The 15,859-nt window shown below is 47.1% G+C and overlaps 1 protein-coding gene across 1 annotated transcript in view; it reads right to left on the minus strand.

Moving 5' to 3' along the window:
* CREB5 (cAMP responsive element binding protein 5) overlaps positions 1 to 14,675 on the minus strand; it is a 380,468-nt gene extending 365,793 nt beyond the window's left edge. The window contains exon 1 of the mRNA XM_028526229.2: positions 14,616 to 14,675. The gene's annotated coding sequence lies outside the window, so the exon portion shown is untranslated. The remainder of the gene's footprint in view (positions 1 to 14,615) is intronic.
* Positions 14,676 to 15,859: the final 1,184 nt, after the last annotated feature.

The raw sequence follows: 15,859 nt of genomic DNA on the forward strand, positions 1-15,859 counted from the left end.
GAAAAGACGAAGTCAGTGATTGTCACGAAGATTCAGGCTGGGGGCACAGAGGATGACGGTAGTCCCCACGGAAATGGGCGTGTCACAAGGAAACATGGTGCGAAGATGTGAATGTTTGAACAATTGGAAAATTAAGGAACAGCAGCAGTCCATTTCCAGGAGGAAATGGCCAGGGTAAGTTGGAAATTGGGGCTCCTAGCCCAGGACAGAGGTGTGGGTTAGAGACACACATATGCTGTACGATTTGTAGTAGTTGACTGTTCCTATTGCCATGGTCTATAACACCTCTGTGAACCTTCCTCTACTGTTCACCTTGATACATTCATCCCAAACATGCAGAGAAGTTGCTGGATCAAAATACCCCATTGGTATATATTACAACTAAATTTAGCATCCCATGTTTTCTTCCTTGATGTATTATCTTTTTTAACAGCTTAATTGAGATAGAATTTACATATCATGCAATTCACCCACTTGAAATGTACAATTCCATAGCCTTAGAATATTCACAGGTTTGTGAAATTACCACCGTTATCAATTTTAGAACATTTTCACTACTCCAGGAAGAAAGCACACATCCCTTAGTTGCCTCCCCCAAATCCCCAGTCCCACCCTCCGGTGTAGGCAACCACTAATCTGCCACCTGTCTCCACGGATTGCCTAGTCTGGACCTTTCACGTAAATGGAACCACATAATATGTGGGCCTTTGTGTCTGGATTCTTTTTCTTAACAAAATGTTTTCAAGGTCCATGCATGTGATGGCATGTATTAGTAAGTACTTTATTTCTTTGTATGACCAAATGATATTCCAATATATGGATATACCATATTTTCTTTATCTGCTCGTCAGTTGATGGACTTTAGGCTGTTTCCACTTTTTGGCTGTCATGAGTAACCCTGCTATGAACACTGATGGACAACTTTCTCTATGGACATGTGTTTTCCTGTCTCTAGGTTGGGTAGGTAGGAGTGGAACCGCTGGGTCATGAGGCTTGTGTGTAAGTGTTTAAGGAACTGCCAGACTGCTGTTCAGCCCCACCAGCAACGTATGAGAATTCCAGTTTCTCCACATCTTCATCAACATTTGTCATTGTCTGTCTTTTTTTTTTCGTAGACATCCTAGTGGATGTGAAGTAGTATCTCACTGTGGTTTTGATTTGCATTTCCCTGATAGCTAGTGATGCTGGACACATTTTCATGTGCTTATTAGCCATTTGTAGGTTCTCTTTGGAGAACTCTCCACTCAGATCCTTTGCCCATTCTTTAATTGTCTTTCCATTATGATATGTTTTTAAAACACACAATTTTTTTTCTGCTGTGTTTTCATTGTGCAAACCAGAGGGAGAATACAGGTATAAATTGTCCATCAACAACGAGAAAATCAGAATTTTTTCTTCCTGCATTGAAAAATCTATACTCAATTTGGTATGTGTGTTCTGTTATAGGAACTAGCAGCTGTTGTCCTTGTCAGTAAATATTAGCACATCGAAACAATGACTGTTCAGTCTAGCAGGGCAACAAACTACGGTTCTATTTAATTCTTTGTTCTCAAGGATAAAAGTTGACATTGCCCTCTTGCCATTGCTCTTTCACAAACCCTAGGGATAAATTCAAGGCCAAACTAAGGTCAGTACCCACGCTAGCAAAGTCATTAATCAATGCAATATGTGTACATCTATTTTCAAAGTGTAGCCTTTTTTTAAACTGTTTGTTGTGTTTTGCTTGCTTTGTCTGTACCAGGTAATGCGTGGACCCACATCTATGAAGATTGACTCCAGGTTTCTCTGGGGTCCGTCAGAAGTTTATTTTTAACATGGGCTGAAAAATGTCTGGTTCTAATCCACATCACTTCCCGTCTGTCAGCTCCCCTGGGGTCCCACCACTACTCGGCCTGGGGACTGCCTTCTTGCTGGGCAAACCTACTGTTCAGGGTTGAATTGTGCCCCCCTCCATGCCTCCCAAATCTCCAGTATCCTAAAAAGTGACCTGATTTGGAGATCAAGTCCTTACACAGGCAGTCAAGCTAAAATAAGGTCTTTAGGGCAGGTGCTAAGTAGGGTCCCAGTCCGGCTGGTGTCCTTATAAAAAGGAGAGATTCCGACACACAAGGAAGACACTGTGCAGAGACACGGGCAAGACAGGAGCCAGAACAGGCCTCCGAAGGAACAACCCAGCTGACACCTTGATCTTGGACTCCTAGCCCCCAGAACTGTGAGGGAAGTTTCTATTGTTTAAGTCCCCTCATTGGCGGTAATTTGTTACAGGAGCCCCAGGAAACTACCACACCTGGCCGTCCCCAGAGTCCCCCTGAGTGCCGGAGCTGCGGTTGCCTTGGTGGGCGGGTGCCCCTCTCCCTGGAGGGTCTCCCCTCTGACAGAAATCACCCAAACAGCACTGCCTTGCAATACAATGACTGCGCTACCTTTTTTAGTTACGGCTGCTCTTTGAGTTTCTGTTCACAGCTATTTTCTGTTCTCTTCCAAGCACTCAGACACAAGATTACGGGGCGCTGGGCCAGAACCCTTCCCCTCCTCTAGCGCCACAGAGGACAACCCAGCCTTCCTTGCTGGGTCAGGCTCATCCTGCCTGGCTCCCTCTTCCCTTAGAATGAGTGCAGCTCCTCCCTTCCCCTCATCTTCTAGTTAATCAGTGCCCCAGTCATAGTGGCCCTATCTCTGAAATGGCTTCTGGATCTGGCGCCATTGTGGTCCACGACACTATCACCTCTTGCCCGGACAACCACACTAACCCTCTACCTGAGCTCTCTGCCTCCACCCTCGCACCCCTCGCCCTCCCACCACATTCCATTCCATTGCAGTGACTTACTCAGTGCATTTTGTGAGGAGAGAGGAACTGAGTCTGGTTTTGATCAGGTGCCCCTAGTACCTGGCACATAATATGTGCTCAGTAAAGGTCTGATGAAGGAAGAGAGGGAGGGAGGGAAGGGGAGAGACAGGAAGTGGAGTTTATATTCTCTCGATAAACGACAAGGCTGTGTTTTTTCACTGGTCTTACTCGAGCACGTCCTCGTGCTGAGAGAGATAGTCAATGTGAACAGAGGTGTCAAATGATGTGTTTCCCCGATTAAATGATACAGCTTTCGATACACGTGGCCACCCAAGCCAGTGTCCAGAAGAGAACCATTTGACGGGCGCTGCGTGCCCAGCTGCTGTCTCCCTGGATCATCCCACGCGTTAAAATCCATCACCCACCCACCACCTCCCTGCACAGGCCCGAGGCACAATCGTCCTCCTCAGGGTCTTGCTCCTCCATCAAGGCACTGAGGCCGCCGCATCTAACTTCGAACAAGTGGCCTGTACGTCCCATTTCTCCATCCGGGGAACACCTACAGGCAAACCTTATCCCTCCTTTTAAAAAAATGTGCTGAAACACACCTACCATAAAACTGATCATGGTAACCATGTCTAAGTGGACGGTCAAGTATGTTTACACTGTGATGCAACCAATCTCCAGCATCTCCTATTTTTTTCTTTTGAAAACAAACAATAAGTACCTAACACTGTGTAAAGGAATACAAGGCTTCCTAACAAGATTCCCAAAATATATACTAAATATTAAATAAAGATAAAGCATCCATTTACCAGCTTCCTTTTAAAGATGCTATAGTTTTTGTGCTTTAGGAAAAAACAAAAACACTTCCTGGAAAGGTTAAAAATCAACCTTGGCTTATATGGTGAACCTGTCTGTCTTAAGAATGGCCCTTCCAAAGGGCAAGTCGGGTAATTACGTGTAATTTTTTTCCCCTGATTTTTGTGAGTGTTTCTGAGGCACGTGAAAAGGAAAAAAAAAAGGTGTGCTTCTGGGTCTACGCTGCTTCCATCCACTAGGCAGCCATCGCTGTTTTGTTTTCTTAGCGTTTTGAATGGTTGGGAGATTAGCACGGGTGTTTAGCAAAAAGCACAACTTCAAATTACACGCTGCTTCACGCTGCCAAAACCCTGAGCGTCATCCTGTGCGCGGACACCCGCCGGCTCCGCGCTGAGAATGGCGGTTGTTAGTCATCTGGCTCCGCGAGGCCGGGAGGTGGGACCGTCAGCCGCGTGCGCTGAGACAGGCCTTATTAGAAGAGAAGAGCGTCTCCAATGTGGTTTCCTTTTTTCAAAATCTAGTAATATCTTTTCATCAACACTGCGTGTCTCTAAATCAACATGACAAATAGACGTGCTCCCAAGAAGGAACTCGGTATCCAGGGGCGCCCTCAAAACCCGATCATCGCGTTTACAAGGATGCACGCTGGTAGCATTCTGGTCCTCATTGGCCAGGGCTTTTATTTATATACAAGCTTAACCACCATAACCACATGGATGTGTGGATGTGAAAACTGCTCGAACTCCAGGGTAATGCTTAGAAGAGGCTCCAGCGTAATCCCTCCCTGGCGCTGGTCGCAGACTGCATTACTAATCGTGGCTTGTGTTTCACCCATCCAAGACACAGAGGTGCAGGCACAGACCGAAAACGGCTAAGTCCCACCGTAATCATTATTAGAAGAAAACAAAAATATCCAAATATTCAAAAGCAGATGGCTCTGGGCCCAGTGTGGAGACACTGCATTGGTATTACACGAGCTAAAATATCTCATTAAAGATCATTCAGGAGCTAGGGCTAGGGTGTATCTGGCTCAACGAGCGAACACCTAAGCCCCTTTACTTTCAGTCCTCAGAAGAGCTGAACAACTTAGAACTTGAATCTCATTGTCACTCCACATTGTCCCCGAACAGTCCGTCACAAAGCAGCCTGAGAGAAAGTCTCCCTCGATGCCACCGGAAGCACAGGTCTGTAGCAGATGCCTCCCTGCAGCGGTTAGAACAGGTCCCTTGTTAAGAGGCTAACACACCCGTTATATATTTGTTCATCAGTCCAGGTACATGTAGCCTAAAGCTTAATTAGCGGAGAAACCATCTAAGTGCAGATAATGCATGGGAAAGCATCAGAAAGCGTGTTACTCACAAACCCACAGACAAGTGCCCCACTGGAAACCCTCACCTGGAAGCCACCCAGAGCGGTGCTATTAACATGCGTGAGCTCTCCTCTCACACCGGCCAACCTCTCACGCACGCACGCTATGCCTGGCTGGCCCTGTCAACCGCCTCCATAAAACGGAATTAAAGCTGTGTTCTAATAAAAGGAGGTTACATTCTTCTAATGAATGACATGACAGAAAAATGCAAATATCATCTCACAACATGTAAAGAAACGTGCAATTTTGTCCTTGGACATGGTGTTCAGTCATGTTCAGAAGCACATGGTCAGACAGACATGCACTTGGAAACAGACGGCTAGGGGGACGGGGAGGGAAGTTCAGGGTGAAATGACTCACGAACTCGGGAATGGAGAGGCTCTGAGCAGTGGGGAGCCACGGGGCCTGCCCTGAGGTCTCCCCCCTTCCCCAGACAATACTGTTTGTGGACTTCAAAAGAAGATGGCTGAGGAGTTTAGAAAACATTATTTTTTCTTTGTTTCTTTCTTTTTTTTTTTCCTGAGGGGGTTCTTTTTAATCATTTAGTGAATGCACAGACTGGTACATTGTTTACAAAGTTAAAGGAAAACACTCTGGTGTGTGTTGAGAAATATTGATTCTTCCAATATTTCTAAGGGTGACAAACAGCACAAACACTTTCAGTCTGGGGGTGGGGAGCCGTTCTAACTAACACCATGACATGAGCAAAAAGCAAATTTGGCCTGTGCAATAGCACAAAACTTATGAAAAGCTTCTAATAAGAAGAAGAAAGAAGAAGAAGAAAGAAGAAGAAGAAAGAAGAAAGAAGAACAGGGGATGCAGATGTCTCGAGTGGAGTAAGATTTTCCCTCCACAAGCAGCTAAAGGCAAGTATATCTGGGGCAAAGAAGCGGACTAGCAGGGGAACCGACATGTGCCCACCTGGACTCCACCCAAAAGGGAGGGTTTCTAAGAGGCCACTTGCAAAGCAAAGCATAGTGAGGATTTTGCAGGGGGAAACAAACCATTTAAAATATCCACATTTGAAACTTATACAAACCAGAGCTCCCCTGAGGTACAAAGAAATATCTTCTAAATTAGTCAATCGGCACATTTTAATTTTTACTCATTACATTTTCTTAAATGTTTTACAGTGTGTAGCACACCTTATAACAACCATTTGCTGCCCTTGAACTCTGAATGCAACGCAGATTCTTTCCTTAAAAAGAACCACAGAATCTTAAGGTAGAAGATTCCTTAGAGATCCGTGAGAATGGCAGTTCTCAACCCTGGCTGCACTTCAGAAACAGTTTTGGAGCTTTTAAAAAACAGAGAGGCTCAGGGTTCCACCGCAAACCAATGAAATCACCAGGGGGTAGAGACAGTATTTTTTGTAATACACTCCACAGGTGGTTCTACCTGGCTGCCAGGAATAAGAACCACTGATACAGAAGACAGACCTGCATTGCCCGATACCACAGTCCCCGGCTGCAAGTAGCCACTGAGCACTTGAAGTGCAACTAGTAGCCCTGGCTGGCGTAGCTCAGTGGACTGAGTGCGGGCTGCAAGCCAAAGTGTCGCAGGTTCGATTCCCAGTCAGGGCATATGCCTGGGTTGCAGGCCATGACCCCCAGCAACCGCACATTGATGTTTCTCTCTCTCTCTTTCTCCCTCCCTTCCCTCTCTAACAATAAATAAATAAAATCTTAAAAAAGAAAAAGCAGCTATTTAAAAAAAAAAGAAATGCGACTAGTCCGAATTATGTGGCAATTGCAAAACACACACCAGATTTCAAAGATTATCCAAAAAAAGTTGCAAAGTATCTCATCCACATTCTTATATCAATTATGTGTTGAGATGATAATATTTCAGATACGTTGGGTTAAATAAAATGTTATTAAAATTAACTTCACCTGGGGTTTGTTTTTTTTTCACCTTTTTAATGTGGCTACTAGATCATTCAGAATTTCATATGCAGCTCACATTTGTGGCTCCCACTACTGAATGGTGCAGGTCAAGACCAATACGCTTTTATTACAAAGGAAGAAACTGAGGCAGGGAAGCACAATCAGTTCTGGGCAGCACCCAGGGGTTCCCTCTTCCAGTCTGAGGCATCTCCTGTTGCCATAAACCACTGCGTTGCAGAGCTGGGAATGGCAGAACCCTGATGCCCTCAACCAGATTCCAACCTTTCTTTCATCTTGCTAACTATTCCTTCTAAGATTTGGTATTAAATCTATTTCTGTTATGGAAACACGTTCCCTCTCCGTTGTGTGCATACTTGTGATTTGTTGTTGCAGGGTCACTCATGAAAGCAGAATACTGAGAACGGATGTTAAAAAAATAAATCCAGAAAAGCATTAGCATAAAGAAAATGCAGAGAATGGATGAAAAGGATTATTGCGGCTTCTAAGAGGGAGATGGTCAAGTTCTAGCCTGCGAACGTTTTACCATGTTGTAGTTTAATAAGCAGCCCCGGAGACCCTCAGCACCCTATCGGTCTCTGCTCAGAATTCAGAAGTCTGAACCTGTGACACTGTCTTTCCTCTCGGAAGGGCTGGTTTTCTGGACAACATTGTCGTCCTAGTGAGGCAAATCAGGGTCTTCATAATGGCACAGCACTCCATACCTAGGTACCCTGGGGGACGCGGACTTTGTCCTCAATACCTTCTACTCCTGGGGCGTGGACTACTACCTGGTCATTCAGAAGCCAAACAGCATCACGGCTGACGACAAAGATGCTTTTTGTTGCCTGTGGTTTCCCCCCCATTGGGAAACCAGCAGAGAGCAAATTGCATAAAACTGGCTGAAATGTGTTATATTTGAGGAATCATACACCACGGGGCTCCCCCGTGAAATGAAAGAACAAAAGAGACCCGCATTCTGATACAAAGCCTCCCTGCAAAGAGCTGGAAAGGAAACCTGCAGGTGAGGCCAAACCACACGTATAGTAGATGCATTCAAGATTTCTACTGAGATATTCTTGTTCCCCATCCTGAACACTGTATAACTTAAATGTCATCTTAAATCAAGTGTCTGGTGCTCCGGAGCCCCCTGTGTTGCAGGCATGATTTCTATTAGCTGCGATTAGTCGAGTTTTGCCAGTCAAGCCACAGAGAGCATACTTCCAGACTCAACTCACTTCCCATGTAGTAATATTCACCTCCAAACCTGCTCGTTCCTACACAGCAACCTGGGCAGATAATGAGTTACAGATGCATCCCGGGCCAAAGGACATCTGCCAGCATGAACACACTTGTTGCTCTCTTCGACTAAGAGAAAGATTATTGATTTTAACTTTAAATGATTTTTTGGGTCTCTTCCTCAAAGAGGATAAAGAAAAGACAAGAAGTACAGAAAGTGACTGCCTTCTTCTGAGATGGTCTTTCAGGCCATTTTTAGTTCTGCCTGCTTTTTAGTCTCTGACGAAACCTGGATGGTGTGGTTTTAAGGAGCATGTCTAATCGTAATGGTGAAGAAGAAGAAGAATGACCTTCCAATAAGAAGGTCGATACTAGAAAAATTAACATCGCAGCTATATAAGTAAGAATAAATAGAATAGAAACTGCAGTTTATATGGGTAGGGCATTCATTCGAAAGATCTGATTTTTTTTAAATGTCTTTGAAAGGTTAGTGAGCAAAGGCTTGCAAAGAGCAGGCTTCCAAAGCCATGGGTTGTGTTTCATTTGGGACAGGGACATTGTTGATGGCCTAGCTCGTCTGGAGGAAGACCTGATTGACCTCGAGGCAGAGACTGCATGTCCAGGCTGTGTGCGGCACTCTTCCGTTCTGGGCCTTGGGTGAGGCAGGGAACGCCACCAGGCCTCCCGTCCTGTTCTTCCACGTGGAAAGACTGAGCCGTGAGTGAGAAGACCTCCCCCAACTCCGTGCGACATGCGCTACAAGCCTTTCTGTCTTGCCCTCGGAATCCCTAGGCGGAAAGGAACTCTTACTCTCTAAAATTAGTCCAAGCCAAACACCAACATGGCAGTTTTCAATGCCTGTTAATTTTAGGGTAGAGATTAGAAATGTAAACCTTGAGGAAATAGAAGGCTGCAACTAAAAGTACATATTTTTAAAGTGTTGAATGGATTCTGGTCCATTTCTCAGAAAAGGTAATTGGCCAATAGAGTGAGCCTGGAGGAGAGAAATACGGAAATGCCAACCTAACATCTGATACATTCAGGAACTGGTCCTAAACCTTTGTAAGTTTTATTTCGAAAGTTCCAGAGTCTCAACAGAGCTTCAAATTTTTGCTCTTGTTTCTGGAACAGGGTTTTCATAACCTAGAAATTTGTAAATGCCCTCTCTCCCTCTCAAGTTAAATTCATGATTTCTGATTCCCAACAATGCCATACTAATGGATCCTCAAAAAAAACACTAATTGCCCATTTTTTCCTAATTACAAAATGTAAGAAACTCTTTAGTGAAAATATTAAACATGATGTCATTTTTAAAGTGCCAGGGTTTTTTTTTTCAAAGCAATGCTACAAAACAGTTTCCAAGTAGCAACACAGAAAGGTTCCTTTAAGTCTGCTTACCATCTCCAGAAGTGCTTCTTTCTCACACTCAAATATTTGAGGCTATTGCCCCCCCCAGTTTATTACCTTACTCCATTGTATAATTTTCTCAAATAGGATTTAGAGAAATAGCCCTAGATTTAAATGTTTAAACACTAATTTATAAATGCATTGGTTGATTCCCATAATACAGCTAGTAGTTAAACTGGACAAGATAATGAATTGACTGAGATCATTGTTCCATCTTCATCCAAGAAAGCTGCCTCTAAAAAAGGATCTTAAATTGCTGTAGAAATCCAATTTGTGAGATGCAAAGGAAGCATATAGGCGGGAGACACCCGCACAGTCACAGCAATTTTGTGGCTAGCAGCAATGCTTTGAAGTGGAGAAGAAAAAAAAATGACAAAAATAATAAGTCCACTCACATCCCCAGTTTTAATTCAACAACACGACCAGAAGAAAACTAACTGCAAACACAGATACGAAGTCCACATCTCGGGGAGCATCCAGAGAGCATCCTCCCCACACACCCAAAATGATTTGCAACTTAATAAGAAGCAAATTCCAATGCTGAGGAAATATTGCCATAAGATGGTGATACATCATTGCTAAAAGGTAAACTGTAGTAAGAGATCAGGAGACCAGGAACTTGACATCAGCACAACTAGGCATGGAAAGTTTGTGATAATTCACTGGTTTTCAATCTGCAGGTATGGGAACCTGACCAGTAGTTGTCATGAAAACCTTCAACTCACTGCCATTGAAAAGCTACAAAGGAAAAGTCTCTCCACAAACTACCATTCATTTAACCACCTATTCAAATAAAAGCTGCAACACCACAGTGATGTAGAAGGAAAGGTGCCGTTTCCACTTTCGGGATGAGAATGTTCTAACAAACTATCTGCTCCTGTATTAATTATGAGACCTAATTTACAGGCAATGTATGGGCATCAGCAATTTACATTAAAAAACAGTCAGCTTGAAGATGCTATCAACTGAACAAATGTGTTTTTGCTCTGAGTAAAGTTGACAAACAAAAGTCACTATGAATCAGTCAGGATTTAAAATAATAGATCTATTTAAAGTGCTCCAAGCAAAGGAAAATGGGAAAATTTACAGGGAGGCACAGGTGAGTTGTTTCACTGTTTTCTTTTTAAGTTTCAGAACTAAAGTAATAGCTGGTATTCAGCTGACAGCACCATTCTTCAGGGGGAATACACATCTAGTTTGGAAGGTAGAAAATAGTTTTTTGGTTCATTTTATTTTTAAGTTTTAGGTTTCTTTTTAAAGAATTCCTTCTTTATTAAAACTTAAGTACTTATTGAAGTGACTCATAAAAGCTCACGGAATAAGGGAATTCTTACCTGACACGTAAACACGCTCACAAACATTATCTTACCCAGGAAATAAAGGTCTTATTCACACATGCACACGCACACACACACACACACAACATCCCCTTCCACACAAAATGCTACCACGTCCCAGGAAGCTGGCAAAGGCAACATTACAATTTAATGCCAAATACAAACCCATTTTCTGAATCTGGTCTAAGAAAATACAAGATCCGCCTCCTTTAGCCAACCGCAAAGTTCCCTTTCTGCTTTAATGAGCATAATAAACATCATCTTACCATTCTCTGTAGAATAAAGGCAGCAACGTGTTGCTTCCTGCAGTCACCAAATCAAGTTTCTTTCCTTCCTTTCTTTCTAGTAACCTCCTTTACACCGGCAATATTAGGAAGAAAAGGAATCGGAGTATTTGCCTCAGTGTTTCACACCGCAAGACTGTGAAACTAACTCTTAGTAAAAAAAAAAAAAAAAGAACAGGTCTGGTATTCTACAATCACTTCTGCAACTCAGAGGTACCTCCTGGGTCCTCGTACCTCCTTGCCTCCCTCGCTCCCTGCGTTTCTGTTAGTAATGAGACCAATTTTTCCAGTAGCCTTAAACTCCCTAGATTTAACTGACATGGAAAATGTGACTGAAAACTTGTAGAACTGTCTAGCCTCCAACCCTACACAGAATCAACTTTGTTGCAAGTGTTGAAGAACACCTCACAAGCAGCTACTTGCTCGCTGAGGCTCCCAAGCTGCGTGCACAGCACAGAACACCAAATAACAGTGCGCCATCTAGTTAGCGAGTGGCACTCTCCACTCCAGAAGGGGGGACACCTTCCAGCCCAGGGAGCTAAGGACTTGTCAGGGCTCAGCTGCTCTAAAGGTCCAATTGTTTATTTAAATAAAAAAAAAAAATAGATCACTACGGAGATAATCCACATCTAGTGGATATGGGAAAATTTAGGTTATAATGGCACTACAAACTTTTACATCTAACTTTGATTTACAAGATAAAAGCAAGTTTTAAATTAAAAGGGCTTTCTGTTAATAGAGCTTATTATTCTGAAGACGGGAATGATTTTCTTCGAAAGTTGTCCCTGGGTGCCTGCCTATTATCTTTGCCTTTCCCCTTCCACTAATGAGCATTTATCTAAAGAGCCTGTTAATCCTCTGATGTGTGCTTCTGGTCAAAGGTAACAGTTTGAATAAAACCACTAATCACTGATCACTAAATCACCGATCATTAATCACACGTTTCAGTGTCGGCGACCCCGGGCCGTTTTTTCCCTCTCGCTCTGTGCATCGCAAACAAGAAGTTTAACATCTTAGATGCACATGGATTGCGTGGGGGTTATACCATTCCATGGCTAACTGTGAATAAATAATAAACACGGCCACGGGCTCGGGGAAGGACTGTCAATTAGACCCCAGACAGGAATTCCACAAACGTCTACTCTACGGCATGGCTTTCGCTTGGCGGACACGAGACCCGATTGTAACAAAACATGTGTCCTGCGAGAAACCCCCACCTCCTCAGAATATAAATTTTCCTTTGTCTAGCTTTCACCCACTCCAAACCGGAGAGCACCCAAGTCATCCACCCTCCCATCCAAAACCCTGCTAGCAGTTTATGTGATTTCTGCTGCATGCACACACTCCCCAAGAGTTTTCACTTGTACCCCCTTATACATGTCACAGGCAGTATTTTTTTATTTCAACTGGCAGATTCGAAGTTCTGACTCGATTTAATAACGCAAGTAGTAAACTTCCTCCTTGAGTACAGAAACTTCAGGCTAAGAGAGAGAGTAACACACAACAACTCATTATACTGTACTTTGGATCCAGGGACTCACATTCCCTCACTTTGGAAACGGAACGTTTAATCTGGTTCCTTGCAACTACATTTGATTTAGCCAGCACCCTCTCTCCTCCTTCCCTGTTCCCCTAAGCAGTTGGGGAAAGGCGCTAAGTCAAATTAAACACTTTGTTTGCAGTGGGTGTGTTGTTTTCCTAAGTCACCACGGGGACACAGTATTGTCAGAACGTCTCCCTCAACGTTTCCTGAGATGCCTTTTCGGTCTGGGCTGAGCACTTTCGCCCGGAGAAGAGGGCTCGTCGCGGGTGCCTTGCTTAAATAATAGAAAAGGGCAGATTGTGCCTGGGCGGATCAGGTACCGCGCTCCGACACCAGAAGCTCTTACGCACACTCCGGGGACAGTGTGCGCCCCAGGGAAGGCAGTGAAAGGCGGAGGCGGGGCCCGAGTGATAACGGCGTGGGCGGGAGAGGGGGTGGAGGAGGAGGGGTCCCGGAGGAGAGGGCCAGAACGATGCCCGGGGAACCCGAGACTCTACAAGTACGCTGGGGGCTGCGGGTGGACAGCAGAGTTGCTTCGTCAGCATTTCCGAGCCCCCAAACCCTTGAATATCTGAAGCTGTGAATCAAACACTTACTGGCCTGCAGAATGACGTAATGGACCTGCATCCAGCCTGTATTCCTTGACACATGTCAGAGAGGGAGGGAAAAACAAAAATCAAACACGCTCTGCGGACGCTGGCGAAACGTACAAGCAGCCCACTCCGGTCCTGGCCTTGAAAGGGCATCAAGTGGTGGGGGCACACGTCCGGGGAAAGTTGGGGAGGGGGCGGCCCTGGTCTGGGACTTTCGTCTAGCGGTTACACAACCCCTTCCCCCGGACAAATGTATGGCAATAAAGAAGCGGGATGCAGACGCCGGGAGAAAAACATCTCCGTGGTTCCTTCGCATGTCTTGCCCCTCTAAGAACTTCGTGAAAAGTTTAAGCGGTTCCGTGGAGAATCTGCCGTAGAGGTTCCGCCGCCAGGAACTGCCACCGCGCCTCGGCGGCAGCTGTCACTTGGGGCAGCGGCGGGGAAGAGGTAAAGATGCCGGCGAGCACCGGACGGAAGGAGGCAGGGGCGGCTGGAGCTGGGAAAGCAAGCGGAGCCTCGCCACTGTCGAGCCCTCCGCACCCGGAGCCCAAGGCAAGTAAGTGCCCGCCAGGAGCCAAGTTCCCTCCTCGGGCGCGCGCCCACCAGCTGCGGCGGGCAGCCCCGCGGGAGAGGTGGCAGCAGCAGGCCCAGCACCCCGGAGGGGGCGAGCCCCCGCGCACCCGCCTGTCCACCCGCTAGGTGACCCGGCGTCCTCGCCGCGCCCGCTGGAAGTTTGCAAACTTTCTCCGGGGATCCGCCGCATCACGGGGAAGTTGGGGACGCGGGGGAAGGTTCCTGGCTTGCCATCTCCGCTGCCGCCGCCGCTGCCACCGCTTGACCGCACTTCTGGAGGGTTCCGCACCTTGCCAGGTCTCTGGAGGCAAACACACACCCCCGATTCATAACTGTTCCCCGTGTCAGGGAAACACACGCGCGCTCCCACACACGCACGCACGCCGGGCGGACACAGCGCTCACTCCACGTTAGCATCCCTCCAGTCGCACGGCGCGGCGGCCACGGAGACGCGCTCCGGGATGGACGCGGCGTGGGGTCTCTAGGGTGGCCTCAGGACACAGCACAATTCCACAGTCCACCAGCGTTTGGGGCCGGACTTCCCTCGGGTCCGCCAGTGTGTTTACAAAACACAGATCACCCTCCAAAAAAGGCATCGCATCTTCCCTACTCCTTGCCCTGTGACCTGCCCACTGGACCAAATAACCTCTCGGCGGCTGCCGAGAACCAGCCCCTGCCAACAAGTAGGCTCCGCGGATGGCTCCCTCGGCAAGTGCAACAAAAGTGGCTAAATGCAAAAGCCCCAGAAGTGGCCCGGCCGTATTTTTAGGAACTTACCAAACAAGTGTGGAGAAGGCAAGAGCAGAGCCCGGGTGAAGGGACCACGTTGGACTGAGCAAAGATTACAATACATTCTATTTAGAGTGCATTACATCACCCCCCCGGTGACGTCACGTGGGATTCCTGAACTTCTAAATCATTGCGGTCCGCGGGGGAGGGAAGGAGGGGCGGGGCCGGAGCGCCAAGGGGGCGGGCCCCGCCCCGGCCCCGCCCTGACCCCGCCCCAAGAGCGGACCCTGATGCACCCGCTGGCGAGCGCGTGTTGGCAGGCAGGCGGCGGTGGCAGCGACGGCGCAAGCAACAGCTTGCAGAGCCCAGCGCCGTGTGACACGGCTCCCTGACATTAGTGGTGTGAGTCAGCTTGGAAACAATCCTCAGGGTTTCAGACAGGACCATGGAGGAGGGGCTGTCCTGCAAGGAGGGCCTGGAAGCGTTCGAAAGGTGCTGGGATGGGGGCAGGGGAGAGCTGGCGACCGGGGCCCTGAAGGGTGCGGAAAGACTTTCCGCGAACACAAATTCAGGGCGCTCCACTCTTCCCTCGCCGGCAGATGTCCAGCTCCTTTCTGCCTGCGACAGTCCTGACCTCATCACAGTGCTCCCTGCATCCTGGCTTCTCGGAGCGCTCGCTCATGGACCTTCTACCGGCCCCCCACGCCACCTCGCACCCAAGGGAGTTCCAATATTGTGAACACTCACGCGGAATACACAGACCCCACCCTTTCGGAGACCCCTGCTCCGTGCTTCTGAGGAGCTAGAGGAAGCGTTGCTCCTGGGGGCGAAAGGTGAATCACAGCTAGAGCCAAGTGATGAGCCTGATTTAGATTCAGCGTCAGAGCCGGAAGGGCCCTTGGCGATCACTTCCAGAGCCTAGTCTGTGACTCGCCCCAGCTCACAGCCTGACAAGTGGCAGCGCCAGGGCCAGTGGCAGGATCCGGGCGCCTGGTCTGCAGTGTCCTCCTGACAACTGCCGGAGAGAGAAGGAGCCTGGCGTTTTCAGCCTTGGCCGGCCACCATCACCATGTCCAGCTTACTGTCCATTCAGATGCTCTCCCTGTGAGGCGGACTGCATGCAGGGCAAGGCGCCGGCTAAATTCCAGCCGTTATCCCTGCAGCAGCTCACACTTCACAAAGCACTCACACCCACACCAACTCCCAGGTTCGCACAACAACCCAGCGGGAGAAGTAGGGCGAGTGTTATAATTATCCCCATTGTACAGGTGAGCTAAGGCAGACGCCGGGAG

This window comes from Phyllostomus discolor, chromosome 10 (assembly GCF_004126475.2).
Source record: "Phyllostomus discolor isolate MPI-MPIP mPhyDis1 chromosome 10, mPhyDis1.pri.v3, whole genome shotgun sequence".
Classification (NCBI taxonomy): Eukaryota; Metazoa; Chordata; class Mammalia; order Chiroptera; family Phyllostomidae; genus Phyllostomus; species Phyllostomus discolor.